At 44.4% G+C, this 26594-nt stretch overlaps 2 protein-coding genes across 2 annotated transcripts in view; one reads left to right on the top strand and one right to left on the bottom strand.

Moving 5' to 3' along the window:
* The window catches only part of CHLSN (cholesin), a 236532-nt gene that overhangs the window by 58700 nt on the left and 151238 nt on the right, over positions 1-26594 (bottom strand). The gene's annotated exons all lie outside the window — the stretch shown is intronic.
* GPR146 (G protein-coupled receptor 146) overlaps positions 2138-26594 on the top strand; it is a 43490-nt gene continuing 19033 nt past the window's right edge. The window contains exon 1 of the mRNA XM_083153113.1: positions 2138-2657. The gene's annotated coding sequence lies outside the window, so the exon portion shown is untranslated. The remainder of the gene's footprint in view (positions 2658-26594) is intronic.

Genomic DNA, 26594 nt, shown 5'->3' with positions numbered 1-26594 from the left:
ACATGGGGTGATTCAGGAAAATCTTCTAAGCGATTTTGACAATGTATAGTCAAAATCGCTTAGAAGAATCTCCCCGTATGTTCCCCCACCCCCTATTAGGAACAGCAAACTGTAGAGAATGACAGGTGATATTAGGGTGGCCAATCCCGGGATCGGCGGGATCCCGGGATTTGGCCCCCAAAACGCCGGGATTTTAATCCCGGGATTGGAGTTTCCAATCCCGGGATTTTCGGGATTAGACTGCGCATGCGCAGTCTAATGCCGGGCAGCGGCTGAGCACTCGCTCAGCCGCTGCCCGGATACTCCCATACTCGGCAGAGCAACCCTGCGCAGCGTGACCTCTCAGCGTGACGAGAGGTCACGCTGCGCAGGCAGGCAGAGATGAAGCCGCCCGTCCACCTAGCGAGCCCACCCAGCAAGCAAGCAACTCCGCATTATGAAGTCGCCTGCCGACCTAGCCAGCCAGCCGACCCAGCAACCCGGCTCCCGAAGTAGGAAGCTGCCCACATGGTATCCCGGCTCCCACCCTGCCGCCGGCCGGATGAAGCTGCACACCCGGCATCCCGGCTCCCACCCATCAACCCGGCCGCCCCTGCAAGTGTAAGTAAATGCGGGGCGGCCAGGGCGTTTTTTTATTAGGAAAGCCAATCCCGGGATCCCGGGAATCCCGGGATTGAGCATTTTTCAATCCCGAATCCCGGGATTGAAAAAATGCCCTGGGATTGGCTTCCCTAGGTGATATCCTGGCATCCAGGATATTAGATCACATTCTAGCATTTGCATTTTATGTTAGATTTTATGTTAAACATTAGAGACAAATGAATAACAAATCAAATTGCTATTAAGGAAACACACATTTATTATGACTAGATCCTACGGACTTTTCAATAATAACAAAACTTAAAGCCGCCTCCACTTATCTGATACCACTTTCACATCGCCGACACGTTTTAAAAAACGGTATTTTAAAACGGTAATTAAAACGGGTCAGAGCCTTAACATTGCCGCAGATTACCGTTTTAAATACCGGTTAAGTCTCATTCAACATAGCAGTGAAACCGTTTCAACCCGAACACGTTTCAAGCCAGAGTGTCAACATTGCCTGTCATTTTAAAGGGGAGCTTGTGTTGTTTGCCTGAAATACCGTTTCAGACACATTGTACACATTCACATTGCACAAAAAACGGCAAGGAACCGTGTAGGACTCTGCTTTTTACACGGTTCGAAATGCCAGTTAACTTTAAACGGTAAATCGGCTGTGGTGCATTCACAGTGCAGGCTTAAACTTTTTAAAAAGGGAAAAAAACGTCAATTTACCGTTTTAAAAGTGCGATGTGAAAGGGGTATGACTGGCCAAATGACCTACATTTGTTTCACCCAAGTGTGGCTAACGGGAAACAAACATTTCTGGAAATAGAGTGAAATCCCATATGTCTCTCAGAATGAGAGGTGCAGCGAGGGAAATTGTAGTACCGGGGCCAAGCCATAAACCAGCAGCAATACTTCCAACATCATATGTATCACAGCATCACCCAAACACGTCACAGAACAGCTTCTACAATGGGTTCTCCAGCCGCTCACTGAACATGAAACTGGAAATGGGCCGCGGCAGACCGGAGGAGCCTTATATGATGCAGCATATAAGCTCAGGGGCACATTACCTATTCCCCCCCCCCCCCCCCCCCCAATCCCCCGAAATGTAGGGCTCCATTAAACTAAAATGAGAAAAATACAAAAACTGTGAAGTCATGTTTGGGATTAATTGTGGTCACAATATTATAAGCATTCTTCAAAATTATAATACCAACCATATGTATGAATTCAGGGCAGTTCATGCTGAACAGCGCTGACATGAAGCGGTCGCTCTGGATTTTACTAGAGAGCAGGAGTCACTGGCATTGCCTGTTTCGCACAGAGGTCCACAGTGTTCATTGTGTACCAGTGACCGGGTACGGCCACAAGGCCACCACTCATAGGGAATCTGTAGGCATCCTAATTATTTTGTGGAGGGCTGTGGCTCATTCAGGGCCCCTCCTCTGCTTCACCTCTGCAGACCCACTGTAAGGAAATAAGAGTCCCCCCCACCCCACCTTCTGGTGAGAGGAGTAACAGAGTGTAGGCAGGGTGCCAGTCAGGGTGACCACAGAGCGCACTGGCTCTGTTTAATGAAAGCCAGGAAAGAACACATTGCACAGTGTTTCTTTAGAGAGCCAGCTAGCCTTCAGTGATTGCAATCAATAAAAACACTCTGCAAGGGGCCCACAGGGGGAGAGAAAGAGAGAGACACAGGGAAAGAGAGATCTGCTGGCTGAGGCTGCTGCTGCCACTCTCTCCCTTCCCCCTCCAACAAAAACAAGCGGAACTTTCAGAAGTTAGAAGACAAACCAGTCTCCTTTCCAGCACCGCCATAGGACTATCCAACCCCTGGGCTGAGCTCAGCACGACTTGTTTTCTGCCTGGACCCTGGGATGTGAGACTTCAAACAAGTGCAGCTTCCACAACACACAACACTTCCCAGAAGCCGAGGCAGTGAGAGGAAGCCATGGAATGGGATCCAGAGAAAGGATCGCGGGATGGCTAATACAAGGCAATGCCGTGCACAGGGGGATATATTCCTGTACCAGAGGCTGCATGTATTAGGGGACAGGAGATAAGAGGTAAGCTGGGCTGTGTGTTAGTTACAATGCATCTTCTGTCTGACTACAATGTGGCTAGTTACAATATATATACATAGAGAAAGAGGACATAGATAGATAGATGCTACTTGCAAGGCATCTCCTGTCTAGTTACAATATATATATATATATATAGAGGCTAGTTACAAGGCAATGTCTGGCTACAATGATCCCCTTACTGTGAGTACATGCCTAATACATTACTGTCAGATGCATTAATGAATCATGAATCTAGAACGCTCACACAGCGAGGACACCTGCGAACGGCTGTCACAATAAAGGCAGGAATCTCTAGAAGTTACTGCTGGAGTGCCCCGGAATGTCACATGTACAACATACACAAGTTCCCAACTTACATGTTGGCAACACAATGTAGCGGACTTATGGCTCTCAAGTTGTTGTTGTATTACAAGTTTCGGAATGCCATAGGGCAGGGGTGGCCAAACCTGTCCTCAAGATCTACCAACGGTGCAGGTTTTCCAGGCAACCTCTGGATCTATAGTAGGAATGAATGCAGCAGGTTTTAAAATGTGACAGTTAGTAATGACTGCAGCTGTGCACCAGCTAGGTAACCTGGAAAACGTGGACCGTTGGTAGATCTTGAGGACCGGTTTGGCCACCCCTGCCATAGGATATTCTGGGACTTGTAGTTCCACATCACATGGGTGAGCCACTGGGGTCTCATCTCTTCTGCAGCTTGCACATAACCAACACATTTAACCCTCCTGTTGCTGTGTTCTAGCAGGTGAAGAGTAAAGGTGCCCATACTGCTGCGATAGCGACGTGCTTTCCGATGTGCTGCACATACTTTCTGTACTGCTTTTGGATCGCATCGCACGCACATTGCTTGCAAAACGCACGCCGTGCGATGCAATGCGATCTAGCCCATAACGCATGCGATTCCCCCAGCGTGTTTGGGCACCTTTAGTTATTTTCCGATATTAAATGAAATAATCTTATGAATTAAGAGAAGCATTTACTAATAATGTACATGATACTTACGTCACGCTGAGACTCAATTTATGGCTTCAGCACTTAGGGGAGCTAAACGTGAGTCTGATCAAAAGTGACAAACGCCCAGCCATTCTGCCCCTAACTGTCAATTTTTAATAGCCTAAAACATGACAGCTACGATAATAAACATCTAGCAAATCGGCTCCTATCACCCTTGCGTTTATCTCTCTTTAAGGCTTAATAAATCTACCCCAGAATTTGCTCATACATCTGTAAACTGGGGGGAAAAGCCCTAATAATCAGATTCCGATATTTCTGTAACCTCACGTTGTCCCGTCTATCCCTGGTGAGAGCTGAGGACAGTGAGTTCCTGTGTGTTTAGCTTCGGTTTCATGCATGAGGGGGTGGGGAAGCTGATGACATGAATGCACATTGACCACGTTCTCAATGTCACTAATGTGGGCTTGGAACAGCCCTCCCTTGAGTGGGAAGCAGCAGCAACGGCAGCATGACAAGCAGCCCCTCTCCTTCTTATATTAAGAGTGGGGAATGAGTGGGTAGAAGATACAAAACAGGAGAGAGAGGGAAAAGTACATTTCTCAGAGACTGCAGAGAGCCTGCCAGATCCTAATTTGTTGCACATGCTTAAACTGCAAATACTCTAAAACGACTTCTTCATTCTTAAATGACACTGCCTTGCAAGCAAAACATTATACACATCCATGCTTCCACACTGGAGGGCAGATACATGGGACAAATGTGTCCCAGGGAATAACGTCACTTCAACGATGGACCATATGCTGCGTATGGGCAGTGGCATATGGCCGGAGACATTTGCTGGAATTCCTGTGTAGGTCTCTATAAAGTTGGAATATGGTGTTTACTGAACCGCTATTAAACCATGTTAGAGAGGCCACAGTGTCAGATCTTTAGTACCATTCTGAGATAGTGTATGGGGAATACGGCAGTTATATTTTTTGCTGTATTTTATATTTGAAAAGAACATTTTGTCATTTACTTCAGTCCCAGAGAAGCTTACAGTCGATTCATAACTTGTGGCCAATGTAAAGATATTGGCCAGTATCCAATGCCTATAATTCGCCTCAGTTTTCAGCGAAACTGCCTGTTCTCCAGCGAAACGGCGAATGTTTTCACCTAAATTGCGATTCGCTGTATTACATGTAGAATGTCTGCCAATACGCCGTTTGATAGTCGCCGCAATTCGCTGGTGGTTTTCAAAGAGGTTTTTACAATTCGCCGAGAGTGTATTCAATACTCAAATTTAGAACTGCTTTCTCCGTGATTTTCACCGAGTTTCACCGTTTTACATTCGTCATCTTTTTTTAGGTGAACTGGAATGTGTTCTTTTAAAATAAAGGTTTTCTATACATTTTTGGGGGGTAAAAAAAAAAATCCGATTTTTTTATATTTGAAGGGTCTTGCTATTTGTAATTAAAAAAAAGCAGCACATGAATATATTTCTAATTTTGGTACTTGTTTCCTAGCACGGCACCCCCGATTTCCATCGAAGTGCATCGCATGCAATATAGCGACATGCGATGCGATTTTTATTGTACAAGCACCCTGATGGGTGCTTACAATGTTAAATGCACCCCCCATTGTCGAGCGGACGCGGATTACTTAACATGTATTCCGCTGCGCTCGCCACGCTTCGGGCTCGGTAGCTCACTGCGCTTGCCGCACTATCTAAAATCAACTCCACGCCAACGTGGATAGTGGGGGTATGAAAACTCCACGCCGCCGCCCGCCAACCTTCGGGTTGGCTTTGATAGTGGGGGGGTGGCGTTGACAATGGGGGTGCATTTAACATTGTAAGCACCCATCAGAGTGCTGGCATGCGATGCTATGCGATATTTATTTGTACATTCCGAATATTGCATCGCATACGGTATGCCATTATATGCGATTGCGCCGTGCTAGGAAACAAGTACCCTAATTTAAAAAAAATTTTTTTTAACATGATGAATGCAGGGGGGGGGGGGGGGGGGACCCGCTCATTTAATATTAGCTGCGCTTTGTCCTGCTCATTACATATGCATGGAGCGGGACAAGCGCAGCGCTCCCAGCACCTCCCCGCCTGCCCTGTCTCCTCTGGCCGCAGCTTCTGCTGCCTGTCTCCCCGCCAGCCCTCCTTCTCCTCCCTGCTGCTGTGTGCAGCTTGCGGCACAGGCAGGGAGGCTGCCCTTCTCTCTGCCTTCTGCCAACCCCCCGGCTCTGTGTGGCATTTCCCAGGGGGTACAAATTCACCATCGGGGCAGCGAGCCCCTGACTAGTTGAATAAGGGGAAAGGGAGGGCTGGTGGCGGACAGGGAGGATGGAGAATCACGGCGAGTGCACTGTGAATCCAAAACAGGATTCGCTGCCGTGCAGTTGAATACTGTCCTTTCTATCACCATATATTGCATCCATACAATGCCTATCACCACAATTCTCCCTGGAGTGATGCTCAACCATCAGAAGCCAATCAGCTTTACAGAAAAATACATTGTTTCCCTCCAGCAAGACTACTAATGCCATTCAGTGTGCTGAGGGAAATAATGTATTTTTCTCTTATACCGCTTTCAGACCGCAAATGCACCAGTGGGTCACTTGTTCACACTGTTCATGACCAGGGTTGAAATGTCGGGTTGCTCGACCTGGGGTGAAGTTCTCACACCGCACCTCGACCAGGGTTGGTGACATAACGACCCAGGTTGGTGGCGCAACGACTCGGAAATAACCAGTCAAGAATAGGTACTGAAAGGGGAATTTATTACCCCACCTTTTGATGCACCTGGGTGGTATTACTAAACTAATTGAGCATCTGCCACTATACAGTACATATGTCTTTTGTGCTTCATGTATTAGCATAGTTTCCAAGGCACCATCACGTTCCACAGTACTGTATATTAATCGAGAAATTTTGCCAACAAATTCCAAATGTAATCTCTGGATCAGACCCAGTATCCGCTATAGATTGTATACTCAAAGTTCTGCTAATTACCAGATTTGTATGTTTCTTGGAGGTAATCCCAATTCAGGTTATTGTGAGAGAAGCCAAAGAGAGAAATTACTTAAAAATCATCAGACGCACGTATGTCTATCAGTTGGACCCAGGTAATAGGCCATAAACAGGTGTTAGGGGTTTTAGAGGCACACGGCCAAAGCTGCAAGTTAAAAGACTTCAGTTCCCTATTGGTCCATAGGGGCACCCCTCATGAGGCAGACTTTTTTATATATATTTTAATAACTGAATGTATTGGAGTAATCTATTCTAAATCTATTCTAAATTGTATGAGGCCCTCTCATTCCCATTACTTAGACTATTATACTGTGACAGGGTGGGTGGGCTGGGTAAGAGTTTATAGGGGGCTTGCAGACATGGCCAACTTTAGTGAGTGGACTGGTCATCGAAAAGATGAAAATGCACCTGTTTGAAGAGACTGTATTCTGAACAACCAGGTACAAATTGCAAATGTACGGGAGGTCAACAGATTACCAATACAAACAGGTTTGCTGCAGATGAATCGGCCATTAGCTATGCTGCAAATCTAAGTCAATGTCTGCAATGGGCCTGATTCTGGTTCACTCACAAAAGCAAATTATCTCTAATGGACAAAACCATGTGCACTGCAGGGGGGGCTGATGTAACATGTGCAGAGAGTGTTACATTTGGGTGGGTTGTGCTGAAACTGAAATCTAAATTGCAGTGTAAAAATAATGCAGCCAGTATTTACCCTGCACAGAAACAAAATACAGATGGAGCCGGGCTCTTCTTTGCTGGCGAATCTGATGTTACATGTGCAGAGAGAGTTAGATTTGAGTTAGTTATTTTGTTTCTGTGCAGGGTAAATACTGGTTGTAAAACCCCACCCAAATTTAACTCTCTTGCTTTTGCGAGTGAACCAGAATCAGGCCCAATATATCAGCCAGTATGTACCCAGTTTAAAGGCCCACTGTGTTTGGGCAGCTAAAACCATGCCAAAAAGGATCATGACCAATCTCGGGATCGGGATCCTGGGATTTGGCCCCAAAATGTTCGGATTTAAAACACAAGATTGGACTATCCAATCCCAGGATTTAGGGGTGCGCAGTCTAATGCCAGGCAGCGTCTGAGCACCCGCTCTGGCTGTTCCCGACCCGGCGTGCGGCCTGCACGGCGGGAGAGGTCGGGTGGCGAACGGGTTCCGGCCACTGTCACTCACTGTCCGGCGGCAATAAGGTTCCAGCCTCACTGTGACTTCCGTGACTCTGTGCGGCCTATGGATGTTGCGCAGGCCGCAGTGCTGAACCCGCTCGCCGCCTGACCTCTCCTGGCTGCACGCAGTGACACAATCACCTCCCTCCGGCGTCACACCCACCGCTTGCCTCAATTCCGCTGCTGCCTGCCCAATCCACTAGCGTAAGGCAATGTGGGGGGAGAGGGGCAGTTTTCTTTTAGGAATCCCGGGATTGATCGTTTTGGCATCCGTAATCATGATCTGTCCATCATTTTGCATCCTCTGACCTAATGCTGGGCAGCAACTAATCCCTGTATGAGACTGCAACACACACACACACAAAGTGTTATTAATCTATACACCATTCACCCACACAAAAGTGTCAATGCCTGTCACTGCTGAATGAGTGCAACAGTCATTTGAGTTGGCGGGGCCATACCAAGCAACGTCACTGCAGAATGCAGACAGTCCAATCATGACACAGCTCAGAGAGTACACTGGAGTTCCGGAATGCTGCCCTAGGACGAAATGCTTTGTGTGCAGTAGCCATGGCTCAGCTGAAAGGAAGGAGTGAACCACTGAGGTATACCCTATAGCAGGCCTAACCAACCTGTGGCTCTTCAGCTGTTGTGGAGCTACAATTCCCAGCATACCCTCTCACTGATCAGTTGGTAAAGCATGCTGGGACATGTACTGTAGTTACACAACGGAAGTACAGCCACAGATTGTCCTATAAAATAGCACAAGTAAAATCCACCCCGGCCAGAGAAGGATACAAAATATATTTTACTAGTAAGCCCGTTCACAGCTAATGCTTCAAAAGCTAGTAGATGTAGTTTCACTTGCTACCAACAGATGGCAGTGTTTCCGATGACAAACGGACACTAGAGACATATATATAGATGAATGTTCTGTCTTTACCCCACATGGTTCAATTAATATGATGTAAAGGTATCGCTGTCTTAAAAGTTACATCCATATTAAAATGTGGCCAGAAACCTCGTGTGACTCATTCACAAGTATTTTTCCACAAAGAAAAAGAATGCAGAACAAATATGTACATTTTTCCCCAAGGTGTTCACACGTCTGCATAGCAACACCTGCTGTCTCCTGTACACATCCTGCGTTTGTTACTGTACTGCAGTGGCGCCTAGTGGGACCGCTCCGGGCTCTTTATTGTATTATATATAGGTATGTAATCGTACTTGGCTTCCGTTGTGAGTTGCACAGCTAACCTCCCGGCAACACTGTACAGTGTGGTGCAGGCTCCATTATTTCATGTGTTGCTATAAAGGAAGCAGGCATAGGAGTTTTTTTTGGTACTCTTTACCTAGAACGGCGCCCGCGATCAGAATCGCGGGCGTCGGGGGTAAAAAATCGCGGTCATCGCGGGTAAATCGCGGGTACATCAAAATCGGGTACCCGCGATTACCGCGATTTTCCCATAGGGAACAATGTTAAAAAGCCTAATTGACCGCGATTTTAATGTAAAATGCCTCAATGCCCGCGATTTTCTCATAGGAATCAATGTTAAATGGGCTACAGAGCCCAAATAGACCCAATTAACCCTTAAATGTCACCCCAATTTTTTTACGCCACCCCACGATCCACGCCAACCCGAAGCGTGGCGAGCGCAGCGAGCCCGCGAGGGGCGGCGGTACGCGTCCTCCGACCTTTTCATGCCCTACTATCCACGTCGGTGTGGAGTTGAGAATAGAATAGTGTGGCGAGCGCAGCGAGCCACCGAGCCCGAAGCGTGGCGAGCGCAGCGAGCCCCGCGAGGGGACGCGGATACCTTCACAGGTAAACGCGTCCCTTCGCGGGCTTCACAGGTGTCCGCGTCGCCACGGACACCTGTGAAGTCCGCGAGGGGACGCGTATAACTGTGAAGGTATCCGCGTCCGCTCGCCACGCTTCGGGCTCGGTGGCTCGCTGCGCTCGCTGCGCTCGCCACACTATTCTATTCTCAACTCCACGCCGACGTGGATAGTAGGGCATGAAAAGGTCGGAGGACGCGTACCGCCGCCCCTCGCGGGCTCGCTGCGCTCGCCACGCTTCGGGTTGGCGTGGATCGTGGGGTGGCGTCAAAAAATTGGGGTGACATTTAAGGGTTAATTGAGCCTATTTGGGCTCTGTAGCCCATTTAACATTGATTCCTATGGTAAAATCGCGGGCATTGAGGCATTGAATGCAAAATCGCGGTCAATCTGGCTTTTTAACATTGTTCCCTATGGGAAAATCGCGGTGATCGCGGGCATCGCGTCGCGGCCGTTTATGTACTGCCCGCGATCACCCCGATGGGCGCCGTTCTAGGTAAAGAGTACCTTTTTTTTTTTAGAAATAACAAATGTAATTAGTTACATAATCATATAATATGGCTAAATACAATGACTTCAGGGACACCAAATGGTATACTCTTATCAAGGGCAGGACGTTTACATTATACATTTATTCTGTGCTGCTGTTAAATACACAACCCACCAGCCCGCTCAATCATGAACAACTCATGTTGAATGTTCATGAGTCCACCATTGTCTTGTTGGCCTATTGCCTTCGCCAACAGTGATCAGGTTGACCATATGCCCTGGCTCTACTGACCATAAGCGTCTGACTAGGTTATACATTTACTATAGTCACTTCATCCCTGGGTACGAACGCAAGCCCCTATTGACCAGTGGTGTGTGTAGCTGTACTCTGTAAGGAGCGCGCAGTCTGAAGCGTATATTGCACAGATGCAGACAATGGCCGCATTATATGCAATTCAGTCACAACGATACATACAAAGAGGTGGAACTTAGTTGTAATGGGAGAATCTCACGTATGCAGAGGGATTTAGTATTAAATCCCGGAGGTCGGGATCCCGGCGTTCGGAATCCCGACCGCCAAATTCCCGACAAGGGGGGGGGACGTGGATCGCCCCCCCCCCCCCCCCCTGCGGGCCATGTGCCTCGTTACGCTCGGCACACTAATTTATTCTCCCTCCAGGGGTGTCGTGGACACCCACTGAGGGAGAAAGTGTCGGGATTTCAGCGGTCGGAATTTCAGCGGTCGGGATTCTGAACACCGGGATCCCGACCGCCGGGATTTACACTGCATCCCATGCAGAGTTATGGCGTATCTGAGCCACCTAGAATAGAGAAGAGTAAGTGGACCCTGATGATGGCGTAGGCAGTGTTGGACTGGCCCATAGATGCACAGGGGTATCCCCCAGTGGGCCCCACCATTTGGGGGTTCACCCCTTCTTCAAGGGATCCCGTTCCAATGTGTGCACTTGACAAAAAAGAAAATAATATATAAAAAAAAAATATAAATATATATATATATATATAAATATATATATATATATATATATATATATATATATATATATATATATATATAAAAATTCCCGGTTGACCTTCATGCCCCAGGTTATAGCACCAGTCTTGCTTGTGGAAGCCTCTCTGTGTTTGTATTTACTTAGGAGACTGAGCACAGAACAATGTTAAGGTTTTCCCTCTGTGATCAGCGCCTATCTATATTACACCTCCAGAGGACGCCAAAAGAAACACAAACTTGAACAATTTCCAACGAAAACTGTTTTTTTTTTTAACTTGAACATATAAATTTTATAAATATGTACCGGAGCTTACACAGAGGTAATTGTGCGAGAAACTGATATGTGAAACCCCAGAGGTTCTCCCTTTATAACTATAATTGTAATCGCCTTCTGCTTTTCATTTAAATGCAATATGAAAGAAGAGCGTGTGGTTCACCAGTCATCTATTGTCTGAACATGGAATGAATGAAAACAGAGTCTCATCCATCATTTAGACGTTGTATATATTTATGTAAGGACTGATCGCCCACAGCAGACATTTCATGCATGACCATCCTTATGCGTCCTGTAGGGACAGTACAGACATGGGAACAATTACTACTTTACCACATACACATCAAGCAAATGGGCCCCCATTTCTTAAATCACTCTGCTTCTAGGTATTAACAGTTGTCAGCCTCACTTTAACTTTTAGCCAAAATCCAGGACATTATCAAGAAAATAAAATGGCCCTAACCAACCAACTCCTACCTGCCATGTTACAGGCTGAGGGCCAGATTCTCTAAAAGCTTCAAAAGTGACAAAATGGAGAGTGATAAACAGCCAGCCAATCAGCTCCTACTTGCCATGTCACAGACTGTGTTTGAAAAATGTCAGGCAGGAGCTGATTGGCTGGCTGTTTATCACTCTACATTTGATCACTTTTAAAACTCAGAGAATCTGGCCCTGAGTTTGAAAAATGACAGGAGCTGATTGGTTGTTTATCACTTTTCAAGGCTTAGTACATCTTGCCATGTGTTTGAAATATGACAGTTAGGATATGGTTGTTTGGTACTTTATCTCTCTCCAAAGCTTACTAAATAGACTCCTTCAAGTAACTGTAAGCTCCAAGCGGGCAGGGACATGGATGGTAGCATAGAACAGCACCTGCCTCACACTGCAATAATGTAAAGTGTAAATATAAATAACACACATATATTTACTGTATCTGTGCAAGCAGTACTTGCAGAGATACACTTCTATGCTACATTTGTGTTAGCATGCATTATAAAAAGACAAATATTGCCATTGTAGGTCATTAAAAGGCCCAACAAGGCAGAAGCCATTAAATTAGTTGTACATAAATGTGCTGCATTTTTATGAAGACCTGAAGAAAAATCTAGAGAAATATGTTTAGATTTATCTAAAGCATATAACATATTACACATTAGAATATATAACCCTGGGAATGCAATGATGCAGAGGGGGGAACATTGGCCTAGGCTGCAGATGGGCACAGCTCTGTCCCTACACATTGTGACCACACTGCTGATAAATAGGGTCCCAGTATTCCCAATGGGTTATGACTACGGATCCCACAGATCTCTCAGTGGTCCTACAGAAACGCTCAGAAGATAAAGAAAGCAAAGTGTCTGTAGGGAAGTGTAGTCTGAAATGTGCTGACGGAGCCGGCTGGCCCCTGGTTATTATCCCACGCTGGCTGTGGTGTCCCCTCCTGCGCAATGCTCCCCCGTGCAACTATCCAAGCATTTCACTGTACTAAGCAGTAAGGGATCACTGTCAAAATAAAGAGACAGAATACTGTGCATCTTACTTGCATAGTAATGGAAAGACATGAAATAGCAGCCTCAGTCAACGCTTTCATTGGCCTCATGCTGTGGAAAGACAGAAGCAGAGTCTTTAATGCAACCCTTTGATCACATAAAACAACTTCTGCCCACAAAAACCATATATTTAAGTAAAGAAAGAACACTTGGTTTACTGTGAAGTTTGTGGCCGTCGGTGCCAGCTTACAGTTTAATGAAAGAGCGTGTGTATCCTTGAGGAGTAATCTGGTTAAGGAATTAGGTCCTACTTGTTATTTAGACCACCAATCTGAATTAATTGCTGTAGGCTAAATAGCTATTTATAGCACTCAGACATACAGTATTGTATAGGTCTACAATGTGACGGGATCTATTATACTAATATACTAGACACACCTTGGTATCCTGGACTTCCTTGGAATTCCACTCATTAGGAAATGGTTTAGCAGTGCTCCTCATACTGTAGGAAGAGTATGGAATTCCCCTCATTAGGAAATGGTTTAGCAGTGCTCCTCATACTGTAGGAAGAGTACGGTATTCCCCTCATTAGGAAATGGTTTAGCAGTGCTCCTCATACTGTAGGAAGAGTACGGAATTCCCCTCATTAGGAAATGGTTTAGCAGTGCTCCTCATACTGTAGGAAGAGTACGGTATTCCCCTCATTAGGAAATGGTTTAGCAGTGCTCCTCATACTGTAGGAAGAGTACGGAATTCCCCTCATTAGGAAATGGTTTAGCAGTGCTCCTCATACTGTAGGAAGAGTACGGAATTCCCCTCATTAGGAAATGGTTTAGCAGTGCTCCTCATACTGTAGGAAGAGTACGGAATTCCCCTCATTAGGAAATGGTTTAGCAGTGCTCCTCATATTGTAGGAAGAGTACGGTATTCCCCTCATTAGGAAATGGTTTAGCAGTGCTCCTCATACTGTAGGAAGAGTACGGAATTCCTCTCATTAGGGAATGGTTTAGCAGTGCTCCTCATACTGTAGGAAGAGTATGGAATTCCAATCATTAGGAAATGGTTTAGCAGTGCTCCTCATACTGTAGGAAGAGTATGGAATTCCCCTCATTAGGAAATGGTTTAGCAGTGCTCCTCATACTGTAGGAAGAGTATGGAATTCCCCTCATTAGGAAATGGTTTAGCAGTGCTCCTCATACTGTAGGAAGAGTATGGAATTCCCCTCATTAGGAAATGGTTTAGCAGTGCTCCTCATACTGTAGGAAGAGTATGGAATTCCCCTCATTAGGAAATGGTTTAGCAGTGCTCCTCATACTGTAGGAAGAGTACAGTATTCCCCAGAACTTAGCTGCAGCATCATTTCCTTTCTTATTTTAAAACTATGAAGTAGTTTTTATTTAGTGTTTGAGCACATGCTGTGTCACCTCAATTTGCCCTCTGCACCTCCCTTCCCCTCCCTGCTGCTACTACGTCCCATTCTGCCCTACCCGGTCTGAACGTATCCCTATTTCCGGTGACCTGTTGGGTCCTACTCCCATTGGGTATGAGTCATTGGGTTGACCAAATAAAAAAAAAAGGTCGACACACATTGGATTGAGCACTGTAAGTCAACAAGGCTTAGTTCGACACAAGAAAAGGGTTGGCATGGCTAAGGTCGACCGGGTGAAAAGGTCAACGCAAGCATTTGGGTTGACAATGGGACGGTCAACAGTTGAAAGGTAGACTTGAGGTTTTTATATATTTTTTTGCCCTGAATGTCGACATGGACACTGTATCGGTCCACCGCTGCGCTCGCCATGTTCAGGCACACTATTTTATTCTCCCTCCACACCCTAGTGGATGGTAGGGCATGAAATACCGCCTGTCGGCACATGTCAGCTCAAAATTAAAAAAAGTAAAAACCTCATGTCGACCTTTTGACCCCATCAACCTTTTTCGTGTCAACCTAACCCCCTGTCAACCTTCAGTGGTCGACACAATTCGTTTACCCTCCTCTTTGGCTAGTCTAGGGTATGCCTAATCTCCCACAGTGGGAGGCGGTTGTGCATGTATTCTGGGTATGAGACAGACCGTAGCAGATGATTATATAAATGTACTTGTTTTCCTTTCTGTTTACATGAACACATGCATATATAATGTTACACATATGGGACCAGTTACTCAGACATTCCGAAACATAGAAAGAAAGAAAAATATGATTATTTCTGCTTTTTCAGTGATTTTGTTGTATTCAGACATCACAATCCCCAAGTGCGCTTTCCTACAGTTATTGTAACTCACGGTTTTAGAGAAATCATAAGTTATTATGGGTAATTTAAGTGTACAGTCTGTACCTTCACCGAGACCAGAATCCAAGAAATGATTATTTCCATGGATAGTGGCTAAACCCATTTGAACAAACAATAATACAATCTTCCTGCTCCCACTATACTGTATATGCTCCAAACGCTCGTTCCCCTAAGAATCTGCTTTCAACACTTGCTGTAGTTTATTCAGGGGATCACGACACAGTTGGCTTTCCACGTGCACGGCTGTGCTTTAAAACCTCAAGTCTTTACAAAGTCGACATCATTTATTATACAGCGAACAAGTAAAATCCTGGACTTTACTACTGTGTACATAGGAAATGTCTGTAGTTTAATGGGAGATTCCTCAGTTCATGACGTGACTAGCTCACTATACACAATGTATAGTTTTAAAGTTCTGGCTTAATTACACTTCCCGTAATGTAAGTCAGAGTAAGTGGAAAATTCTGTGTATTTAGGTTGTACTGTATAGGTAAGGGTAATTCTGCACGGATTATCATTACTAAAAGTAAATTATGTAAACTTGGAACTCCAGATGCCTACACCTAGTTGTCAGGATAATGAGTGTAAAGTCAGGAACTGCAGATGTGTAGGGTGGAATTTTGGGAAATATGATGGGATTCAATGATATTTACGCCAATTAAACTATACCCTGTCTTGATAGACCTACAGTATGAGTTGCAAGATTGTAACTTATACCCCTTTTACGCTGCAAAAATAACCCGGGTTGTTGCTGGGTCAACGCGGGTCGGTGTGCAGTGTGAAAGGGCCATGTTGAATATCCTGGGTCCAGCAACCCGGCAATCCGACCCGGTATATAAGAAGAGTTATCCCCGGGTCAGACCCAGGTTGCTCGGCAGTCTGAACGGGTAACCCATATCGAGCGACCCGGGTCCCGCTCACTTCTATGGAGGAGGCAGCAGTGTAACCTCAGTGCTGCCTCCACCCGCACCCGAGGCGCCGCCGATCCAACCTGCCCCCTTTCCCGAATGACCTCAGTGATCCGGCAATAAGCCGGGTCACTTTAAGCACCAAACTGCGCAATGCCGGCTTGTTCCAGTTTCCAAATCCTGGGTGCGATGCTAAAGGGTATTAATGTGGTAAAAGTTTAATGACATCCAGCCCCACTTTCTTAGTTGCCAAGAATTGCCCAATTTACGGCACCTTCATTAGCCAAATTGATTTAACCATCTGTGCTGAGACATAGATATACCTAAAACCTGAAATGTTGGGGTGCCTTGAGGACCGACATATTGATCATCTGTCCTATATATTTAGTTGTCACAGTAACAGTGAAAGGGTTAAAAAAATAAAAGCGTTCAGAAACGTTACGAATGACAATAATACACAACACGCATAATGCTAAGAAACCCGTTGGGTAGCTATTGGAGATAATCTATTGAATAATGCACCCTATACTGGAAAGGATATGACTATTAGCATTTTTAACATCTAAAAAGCACAGGACTATAAACCAAATTTTACCGGGAACACCGAACTCTAAAGTGGCATCCAATACCCTTAACAACAGTGTTTATCTAAGGATTGTGCTGTATATGATCTGTCTGTCCACACAAAGATCTCTTACCCTCTGGCATATTTTTTGTAATTCCATTGTATGCGCTTAGGAGCATGAAAAATGACACGTAAAAAAAAAAAAAAAGCAGCTGTTTCCGCTACGAAGCTGCCTCCTAAAAACATCTGTATAGACAGACCCAAGGGGAAATATATAAACTCAGACCTGCGAACCTGACGTGAAATAAAAATAAAAAACAATATTACAACATAACAGCGTTATAGGTGCAATAGGTGTTTTACTTCAAAACATTCAGCCACCTGAAAACATTGTGAAATTTTCACTATGTTGCTAAATCATTGTCCGCATCTCATGAAAAAAATAAAATAATAAATGAGAGGAGCGCGGCTGATAAATTCTCCCCCATTCCACAAGATGCAATTAATGAATCATATTTAAATAGCAGGCACTTGCCCCCTGTCCTAGAATAATCCATTTACAAGGTGCCTAGTTTCACGAAACACCCAACAAATCCAGCGACTTTGCAGAGTAGAGTGAAAGGCATTAAACAGCACCTGGATCTGTCACTTTCCAATCCACAACAGGTGCTGCTTTATGAGACACTTTCTCCCTGCTATAAAAAATAAATAAAAAAAAAGGTACTTGTTTCCTAGAACGGCCACAATCGTGAGTGATCGTGGCTCTTAATTAAGGGACACGATCCTCACGATGTGGCCGATTTTTTACAATTTTTTCCATTTGATTGACAGAAATCGGGTCAATCGGTCGGTCGCGACCAATTAAAATCGGCCGCGATGCGACCGACCGATTGACCCGATTTTTCCATAGACTTCAATGTTAAAAAATCTTTTAACATTGAAATCGGTCGGTCTTGTGCCATTATAATGGCACAAGATGAGATGGACTTGATTAAGTCCATCTCACATAGGGAAAAATGATAAAAAAGGTGAAATGGGCCAATATGACCCATTTCACATTTTTTATGTGCCCGCCATGACCCCACGATAGACGTGAACCCGAAGCGTGGCGAGCGCAGCGAGCCCGCGAGGGGCGGCGGTGCGCGTCCTCCGACCTTTTCATTCCCCTACTATCCACTAGGGCGTGGAGTGAGAATATAATAGTGTGGCGAGCGCAGCGAGCCACCGAGCCCGAAGCGTGGCGAGCGCAGCGAGCCCCGCGAGGGGACGCGTATACCTGTGAAGTTAGACGCGTCCCCTCGCGGGGCTCGCTGCGCTCGCCACGCTTCGGGCTCGGTGGCTCGCTGCGCTCGCCACACTATTATATTCTCACTCCACGCCCTAGTGGATAGTAGGGGAATGAAAAGGTCGGAGGACGCGCACCGCCGCCCCTCGCGGGCTCGCTGCGCTCGCCACGCTTCGGGTTCACGTCTATCGTGGGGTCTAGCACACTTATTAACATTTGGGGGTGCAATTTAAACAAATCTGGTGTAAAAAAAAAAAAAATCGGGTGAAAAATCGGCAGATCGGATCGGTCGCATCGTATGCGACCAAATCGCATGCGATGCGATCGATCCGATTTTTTATCTTACGACCACAACGATCTAAATCGTTGTGGCCGTTCTAGGAAACAAGTACCAAAAAAAAAATACAATTTGAAATGATTATTAAAAATGTAAAAAGTGGACGTCTGTTCCCCATAATACAGTTCTAGAAAAGCGGTTTAGGTGTGCACAGGAAGGCTGCAACCCAAGTTAAAGCAATTGGATTGGATAACAGAACCATATCAAACTCTTCTATAAATGCAAAAAAACAAACAAAACAAAAACAAACATAAAAAGAAGGATTATTTGCGATGTGTAACACAGTATATTGTCAGAAGAACACATGACTCTAATGGGGCCTACACATGGGGAGATTTAAGGGCATTTGCTAAGTGATCTCACTAGATCGCTTAGAAAATGCCCCTACATCACTCCATGTGTACGGGCCATAGTGATAGTGATGCACGGCCGCTATTGCCCGGTGATTAATATCCAGCATGCTGGATAAATCTAGTTAATCGCTGGTCAGGACCAGTGTTCTCATCGGAGAACACTGGCTATGGCAGATCGCTCAGCACACAGCGCTGACACTTCGCTGTGTACGGTGTGATCTAGCATCACTCAGTAAATCTCCTTGTGTGTAGGCCCCTGTTCTGTAGCAGGGTAAAACCAATAACCTACAGCTGTGTCGGTGTTATTTGACATTCTATATTAATTACTACACAGTACTTATAAGAAATTGAATGTTTTATCCACAGTAACTATAGAAAGTACATTCATCCTTCTGTATCAGCAATCTATAGTAACCAGACAGTATGTACGGGCTGCTATACACCAGGGGCGTGATCACAAAGGTGTCACAGCAGTAGGTCATCTAGAGGCTTCTGCCAACTTTGCAGGGAAATACTGCATTGTTCTAATGGGAATTATTATTATTTTTTTTTATAGTGCAATTGGTTTATCCAGCTATGGTGCTGGACACAATGGAGTTAGTTATGAAGGTATTTACTAAACTAGACCGACGACTAAAAGAGAGCAAAGAGCAAGCCCACTGAGGACAGAAAAATGCCCCATGCAGTCCCAATATACAATTCAGTTGCAAAACAACTTCATCTGTCCTGAAAACATGTCGTTTCAATTATCTCGGTTCTCTTGTTTTAATTATCTTGCAGAAAGCAGCGAGATGATTAGGCTGGCATAATGGCATTGGAAAAGGATTTCCAAGGTTAGATGTGAGGAGGTGTTTTTAGATTACAATTTTTTTTATTTTGTGAGGTTTTTGTCCCAACATTTTTTTTTCATTCGCTTCAAATTCTAGCATATAGCTCGGAACTTGCTGTAAATCCAGTGGATCCCCATAGAAAGGAACAACATGAAATAGGCAGTAAATACGTCCCTGCAGAGAGGTGTGGGGAATAACTGACACATACAGTAAGGAGGTGGAATAATAATTGTAGTGGCTGGCAATGAGACATAATGTATGTGATACTGTACACATGAAGCATCATCAGTCAGCTAGATAAGTGCCAGAGGTGTGTGACAGTTGCAATGAAGATAAGGTACACATGGAATGTTACTATTATCCTCCGCTGTGACTGTCCTTCAACATTGACATTAACCAGAACTCCTCCCCTCTCCTTTTCCTGGAGAAGCTTTAACGGTCGTGCAGCCTGGGCACATTTGTGGCAGCTATGTGGCTGGTATTTGTGGCATCATGCTTATTACCGCAAACAGGTCCAGGTCCCCCTTTCTGTCTGGGCCTGGGACAGAAATCGGAAGAAAAGTAGCACAAATCGCACAGGGTGTATACAGCTTACCGGCAATGCAACAAAAAAGCCTGAGCAGGATAAGGTGCCCATACACACTGTGTTTTGCGGGTGCAATGCGCGCTCCCATGCACATCCTATCGCACAGTTCAAAAAGAACGTGCTGCACATACTTTTTGAACTAGCTTTATATCGCATTGCGTGCAAATCACATGCAATGCAGTCCAAAACGCACACAATTAGTGCACCATGTATGGACACCATAAGCCAATTTTGACTATATTGTATACAATCTACTGTTCTAATAAAAATAGGCCATAGTCAAAATCAAGTAAATATACAGTAGTCAAGATTGTATGGTGTATATATAGTCAAGATTGTATAGTTCTGGGCTACAGGGAGTTCAAATGAAATTGCATAGTTAAAATTGCACCAAGTGTATGAACCTCCAGTCTCAATATATTTTGATTTAACTGCATTCAGTGGAAAAACTGGTAATAAGCTCCAACAAATCACAACTACTGTAGAACAATTGTCAATCAGAATACCGATATACACTGTAGTAGTGTTTAAGCAACAGGATTTCAACATTGCCATCAGCTTGAGCTCATGATTGAAATTATCAATGTATAATGAAACAACTTGATTTTCACTTCCCGCAGGAATAGGACGTGAAGGAATAGTTTTTCCTAGAACTGATCTGAACAGAGATTGTGCGCCACTTCCCGAATCACGAAGGTAGCAAGTCAAGGGCACAGTAGTTATTAGTCTAACAGCCTGGGTTCTGGCTGCAAATTCTGTTATTTCCTACGGCACAAACTCCTAGAATTGTGTACACGTAACAGCTTCCTGCCCACACATACACTCTCAGGGCAGTATTCAATGAGAAAAGTTCTCCGTCTTTTGTGGAGAACTTGTGCTTTTTTCGCCGTGGAGAGAGGTTTTTTTTCTCCAAAGGCGAGCCACCCTATTCAATGTGAAATATTCTCCGTCTTTCTTAGTGATTCTCGCCGTCTCTCTCCGTGAAGAAATTCTCCATCTTTTGATGGAGAGCAGGAATGTGAACTTTTAAACTAAAAGGGTGTTTTTTTTAATTTTGGTGTCAAAAAATCAGGTTTTTTTTTCTGTGGAGGGCCATGTTATTTTTATTCATGTGCCTATAGCACATGAATATATATTTAATTTTTAAAAAAATATTTTTTTACATTTTTTTTTTTTCTTTTTTTTACACAGTGCAGCCAGCAGGGGGCCAGAGCGCTCGAGCCGCTCATTAGATATTCATATATTCACTGCACCCGAAGCACGTTCGGGTACAGTGAATACTGGGTCCCCCGCTGGCTATAGAGGGGGGCAGCCTGTGCTGCCTGGGTCCCAGGGGGGCCCCCTACCCTCACATATGTTCTGTGGCATCCAGGGAGACTTTAATCTCCCTGGATGCCACGTCCCTGTCAGCTCCCTGCTGCGGACGCTCGTCCGCTGCAGGGGTTAAGACTCGCCGCGAGTGGCGGCGAGTCTTATAAACATTGAATAGTGGCAGCAGGAGAGGCAACGAGCCCTCCGGAACACGGAGAGTGCACGGCGAGCAAAAAAAAATGCTCGCCGTGCACGGAGAATATTACCATTGAATACTGCCCTCAGAACAACAGGTTTCATCAGTGTAGGAGGAAGACCATGTTGTAGATGGGCTTTAGATGTAGCATATCAAGCGCAATATGTCTACAATGTATGCTGGTATAAGGGACATACTGTAATAATATATCACACACAAATACATATCATGTCATAAAAGTCACTCATAAGAAATTAAACAAAGGAGCAGATGTATTAAGCCTGGTACATTTGTAAAGTGGTGATAAAGTGGAAGGTGATAACGCACCAGCAAATCAACTGTTTGAAAAATGACAGTTAGGAGTTGATTGGCTGGTGTGTTATCAACTTAAGGGCCACAATTAATTTTAGATGTGTGGGCTCCCCCTTTTGGCAATCCCAATCAAAATCGCCAATCGATTGCTTAATCAGGTTTTTAAACATGTTTAATAATCTGGTATTATCTGCAGATCTTTTTTATATGTGTGGGCATTCCCAATCGTCTTCTTCATCTATTTACATTATGAACAGCTGAAATGACAATCGATTGGGCAATTTCCAGATGCAATCTTTAGATGGAAAAATCTGCCGATCACTGAAATAAATCTGTAATGTGTGGGCAAAGTCAGATAGATTGTAAAATCCATTTATCTGGCCAAAATATCCCTATATCTGGAAATCCATAAATTGTGATTGCTGATGTATGGGGCCCATAACACTTTATCAGGCTTAATACATCTGCTCCAAAATCCCTTATGGTGCCCATACACTTATGCGATCAGATACGATGGGACATCGCAATTCCATGTCCCATCGCATCCCATCACATCTTATGGTGCCTAAAATGCCCTCTTCCAGCACCTGATGTTGCATGCCATCTGCAATTGCAGAATGGGGGCAGGAAGAGGGCGGGCAGTGGAGTAGCGTAGCTCTCTCAGCCAATCAGAGGGCTGCCTAGCGTTTTAAACTGTTTTTTTCAAATTCTGCCGCCCCCTCTGCCATCCACCAGCGCTATGCTACACAGACGGCAGCGCTCCTGCCCCCGCTCCCCAAACCCGATGAAAGATTTGACCAGCAGGCATGGTACACAAAATGTGCATAGAATCATTCGATTTATCAAGCAGATGTGGTGGAAATGTAATGATTGTAAGCAGTATCGCATACGTTTATTTTTTTTCTTGATACAATTTACCTTCCCACTAATTATCTGTATTGGCTCCCTTTGTGGAAATGTACTATGCTTGGTAATAACTGGCATTTTTAGCATACACACATTAATGATTACTAAATGATCCCTTGAGTGGCATGAAAATGGAGATACAATACTGTATTCAGCAAATGTATTGGGAATGCACAGAAACAAATGAAGGGGCAGACCAGATAGGCCAAGTGGTTCTTATCTGCTGTCAAATTCTATGTTTCTAAGGGACATTCGGCCCCCATACACCAGAAAGACATTGCAACCACTCATACATACACACTGAGCTGCTTTCCCCCTGCCCGGTCAGAAGAGGGCGGACGGCTTTGCATAGCACAGCACTATGCAAAGCCGTCCACAAAGCCACTCATCTGCTGGTAATACTAGCAGATGGGCGGCTTTCCCGGTGATGATGCGGGAGCGCGCATCACCACTCACCGCCAGGCTGTACACGCTGGGCGTCTTTGAGCTGAAAGACACTCAAACTTGATGGCTTTCAGCTCAAAATCACCCAGTGTGTATGGGCCTTTAGACATAATTGTATTTACTCTGAGAAATATGAACAAAAGATAATGATTTGTAAGAGAAATAACTTTCAGGTGCATACTTAAAATGTATTTAACTTGCGATTAAAAAAAAATCTGTATGTTTGCTTAATTAAATGCTTTGTGAACCACTTGCTGGTGAAGAGGATGCTGGGGTATATAGCAGAGCTGGGTTATGTAGCAGGAACACCATACTACACTTGGAGATCTGCCAGTGCAGCAGGGCTGCTCTGTATGTAATCAGTTACAAGTCTCCTTCCTTCTTTAACATCCACTTCAAATACAATGTGCACATTGAGCACTTTAACCTGGATACAAATGCTCACAAACATGAAATAGATGTCTTCCTCTTACCCGGAATCAAAGGGAGCAGTGTTTTCCAAACTGCCTGAAGGAATAGGTGCAGTTGCTTAAAGTGATTTTAGTTTTTTTGTGATGTGATGTAGTAAAAAACGCATCTGGCACATACTGTACCGCGTGTGGGCTCCTTAATTATCATTTGATCTATTCCGGTAAGAGTGGAATACGTTTACAAATAAACATCTACAGGTGATCTATGTCATGTATAACAATACTGTAAACCATGGCGCTGGCAGATTACTGTTTGAGCCATCAAATAATCCAAACACAATGCCTTCATGTTTCTTGTAAACCTTACAGACAAAGCATTCGTTTATGACATGGAGCATAGATTAAGCGACATTAGAAACTATGTCGCTAAGAAGGGGCAAAATTAGCAGTATTGATTTGGGTGTATGGGGCTTTACGTCTGCAGAACAACATGGCAAATTATTTCTTTTTTTTTTTTTTTTTACTTTTTTTATACTTAACCATCCCCAATCGAAGTCCATGAGAACTGTAAAGTGTCAAAGGGGACACGGTACACTAATTTGGAGTTAACATGAGGAAATCTACAAATTGACATATAAAAAAACAAAAAACAGGAATAGCTCTTTTTGTCCTTTTCATATGTCGACCATTACAGGTTGACATTTGTTTGTGTCGATAGTTTTTCTATGGCGACCTTGTATAGGTCAACCTTTGGGTAGTATACCATAACCTTGCCCACATACAGTTATGAACAATATCACCTAGTGTGTACACTCCCTTCTGTTACCGATGCGCACTCCCGCGCGTCGTTAACAACCCCCTCTCTCGTCCAGCATGTCCAGACAAGGGAGGTTAATGGCGGTCGCTCCTCCCCCTCATCGCTCATCTCAGAACCAGCAATTGTGCATGCCTGCCCCCCCCCGGTCCCTGATGCCGCCAATATTGGCAGTGGGGGACAACGGCAAGTGTGTATGGGCTTTTTAAAAAAAAATTAACTTCCAAATTAAAAATCAAACCCAAAGTCTGAATGTAATTCTTTAATAATTTTGTTGCATGAAAAGTTTGTGCACATTGTACCATCAGAAAACGAAATGTCTCTACACAGATCGATAAGGCGATACCGATTCTATATCGACGGCTGCCGGGATCTGGCATCGGAGAGGGAGGGACGCAGCACGGGAAGATGCTGCATAGAGCAGCATGGGGCTGTCCTCCATCTTCCTTGCCTACCAAGTCTATTTCTGCTTTCAATCCCAGCTCCGTGGGGTGCGCATCGGGATCAAATTTGGATTGAAGGCAGTTAGCACTGTTCGATTTAGCTTCTAGATGTAAAATAGAATCGAAAACGTGTCCAAAATCGCCAATTTTTTTGCATTTTGCTAATTTTTTGATTTTTTTTTTTTCTGTTAAATCAGGGAGACTCGACCCGTCTCAGGAAAAAGGCCTCGAAGCCTTGAAATGACTTACAATAAAGTTGAATTTGAAAGCGGACCCCAAGTAAACGTAGATTGTTTCACATTGCAGGAATATTTTACACTCCTGTTTTACAGTAGCCACCCTTTAACGCAGTCCCACCCTATTCTGCACAAGGAAGCTCCAAGAGATAAAGAAGCATTCAGCCCTGTAAACCATCAATTACTTAAAAAGATAAGGGCCCTACGCTCTCCCCAAACATTATTCTCGCTAAACAGGAACGTTTAGTTTAGTTGAAACAGACATTCCATTTCAAAGGCCATACAACCCATATTCTACAGGCAATGGGGTACATTTAAAAGATGGGAGCTCTACTGAAGAGAGAATCTGATTGGTTGCTATGGGCAACATCCTATTATCTTCTAGATGGTGGAAAATAAGTAGTAGAAGCTTCCCATCTTCAATAGAACTCCCTTCTTAGTAAATGTACCCGAATGAGCTTATAAGAAAACCGATCCTAAGCTTAGAAGCAAGGCCCTCTTAGCTATGTCTGTTATTAGCCTTTTGTAAGGTACACACCAGAACAATTAGGGCTCAATCCCATCAATATGGATCCAATTCCAACCGATTGTATGGTAGACTGTATGTAGATTGGGCATGTTTTTGCATGTTTAGATCCAATTCCGATCCGATTCCAATCCGATGCGCGTCCCCGCTGTCGTTTTACAGATCCTACCTGCTGCAGGTAGGATCTGTAAAAGATCCATTCAACTGCATACAGACTCAGATTAGATTGGGATCAGATGCAGATCGTTAGCAGATCGTGCACTCCAACAGATCATGCAACCATCACACGATCTGCTAACGATCTACCAACAATCAGGATCGTTCTGGTGCGTACCAGACATTTTATTACTGTGTGTTCCCAATTGTAGAGCACAATGGAATACACTGTCGCTGTACAAATGAATTCTAGTAAATAAAATAACATAAAAGGGGGAGAAAGCAAAACCTTTTTACTACTGGAAACTGTAATTGTATCCTGACGTTTTCCTTAGAACATTCTAATTCACCCAGGTATGTCATTCCCTTGCATTAAAAAAATGAAAATGTTTAATAAACAGTAACGCATAACACGATGAGCACAGCCAATAGTGTATATAATGCTTAGAACGGAACCAATCGGTTACAATGACATTTATCCTGTTGTGTAAGCCATTTACCCATGCAGTGTAAAATACAGAGATAACGGTACTTATGTAGTATCTGGGCTGCCGATTTTTTGATTGTATGCCTTAAGTTAAGGCATACAATCAGATGCGATGCGATGCGATGCGATATCGCATCGCATCGCATGCGACCATCGGATGCGATGACCCGATTTTTCCATAGGAATCAATGTTAAAATGGACTGAGTCCATTTTAACATGGAATTCAATGGGAAAAAGGGGTCCTTTTCATACCCCTACTATCCAAGTGG

Source organism: Crinia signifera, chromosome 7 (genome assembly GCF_055691185.1).
Source record: "Crinia signifera chromosome 7, ASM5569118v1, whole genome shotgun sequence".
In the NCBI taxonomy this organism is placed as follows: domain Eukaryota; kingdom Metazoa; phylum Chordata; class Amphibia; order Anura; family Myobatrachidae; genus Crinia; species Crinia signifera.
Note: the sequence above shows the minus strand (reverse complement) of the source record. Positions and strands in the feature narration are given on the sequence as shown.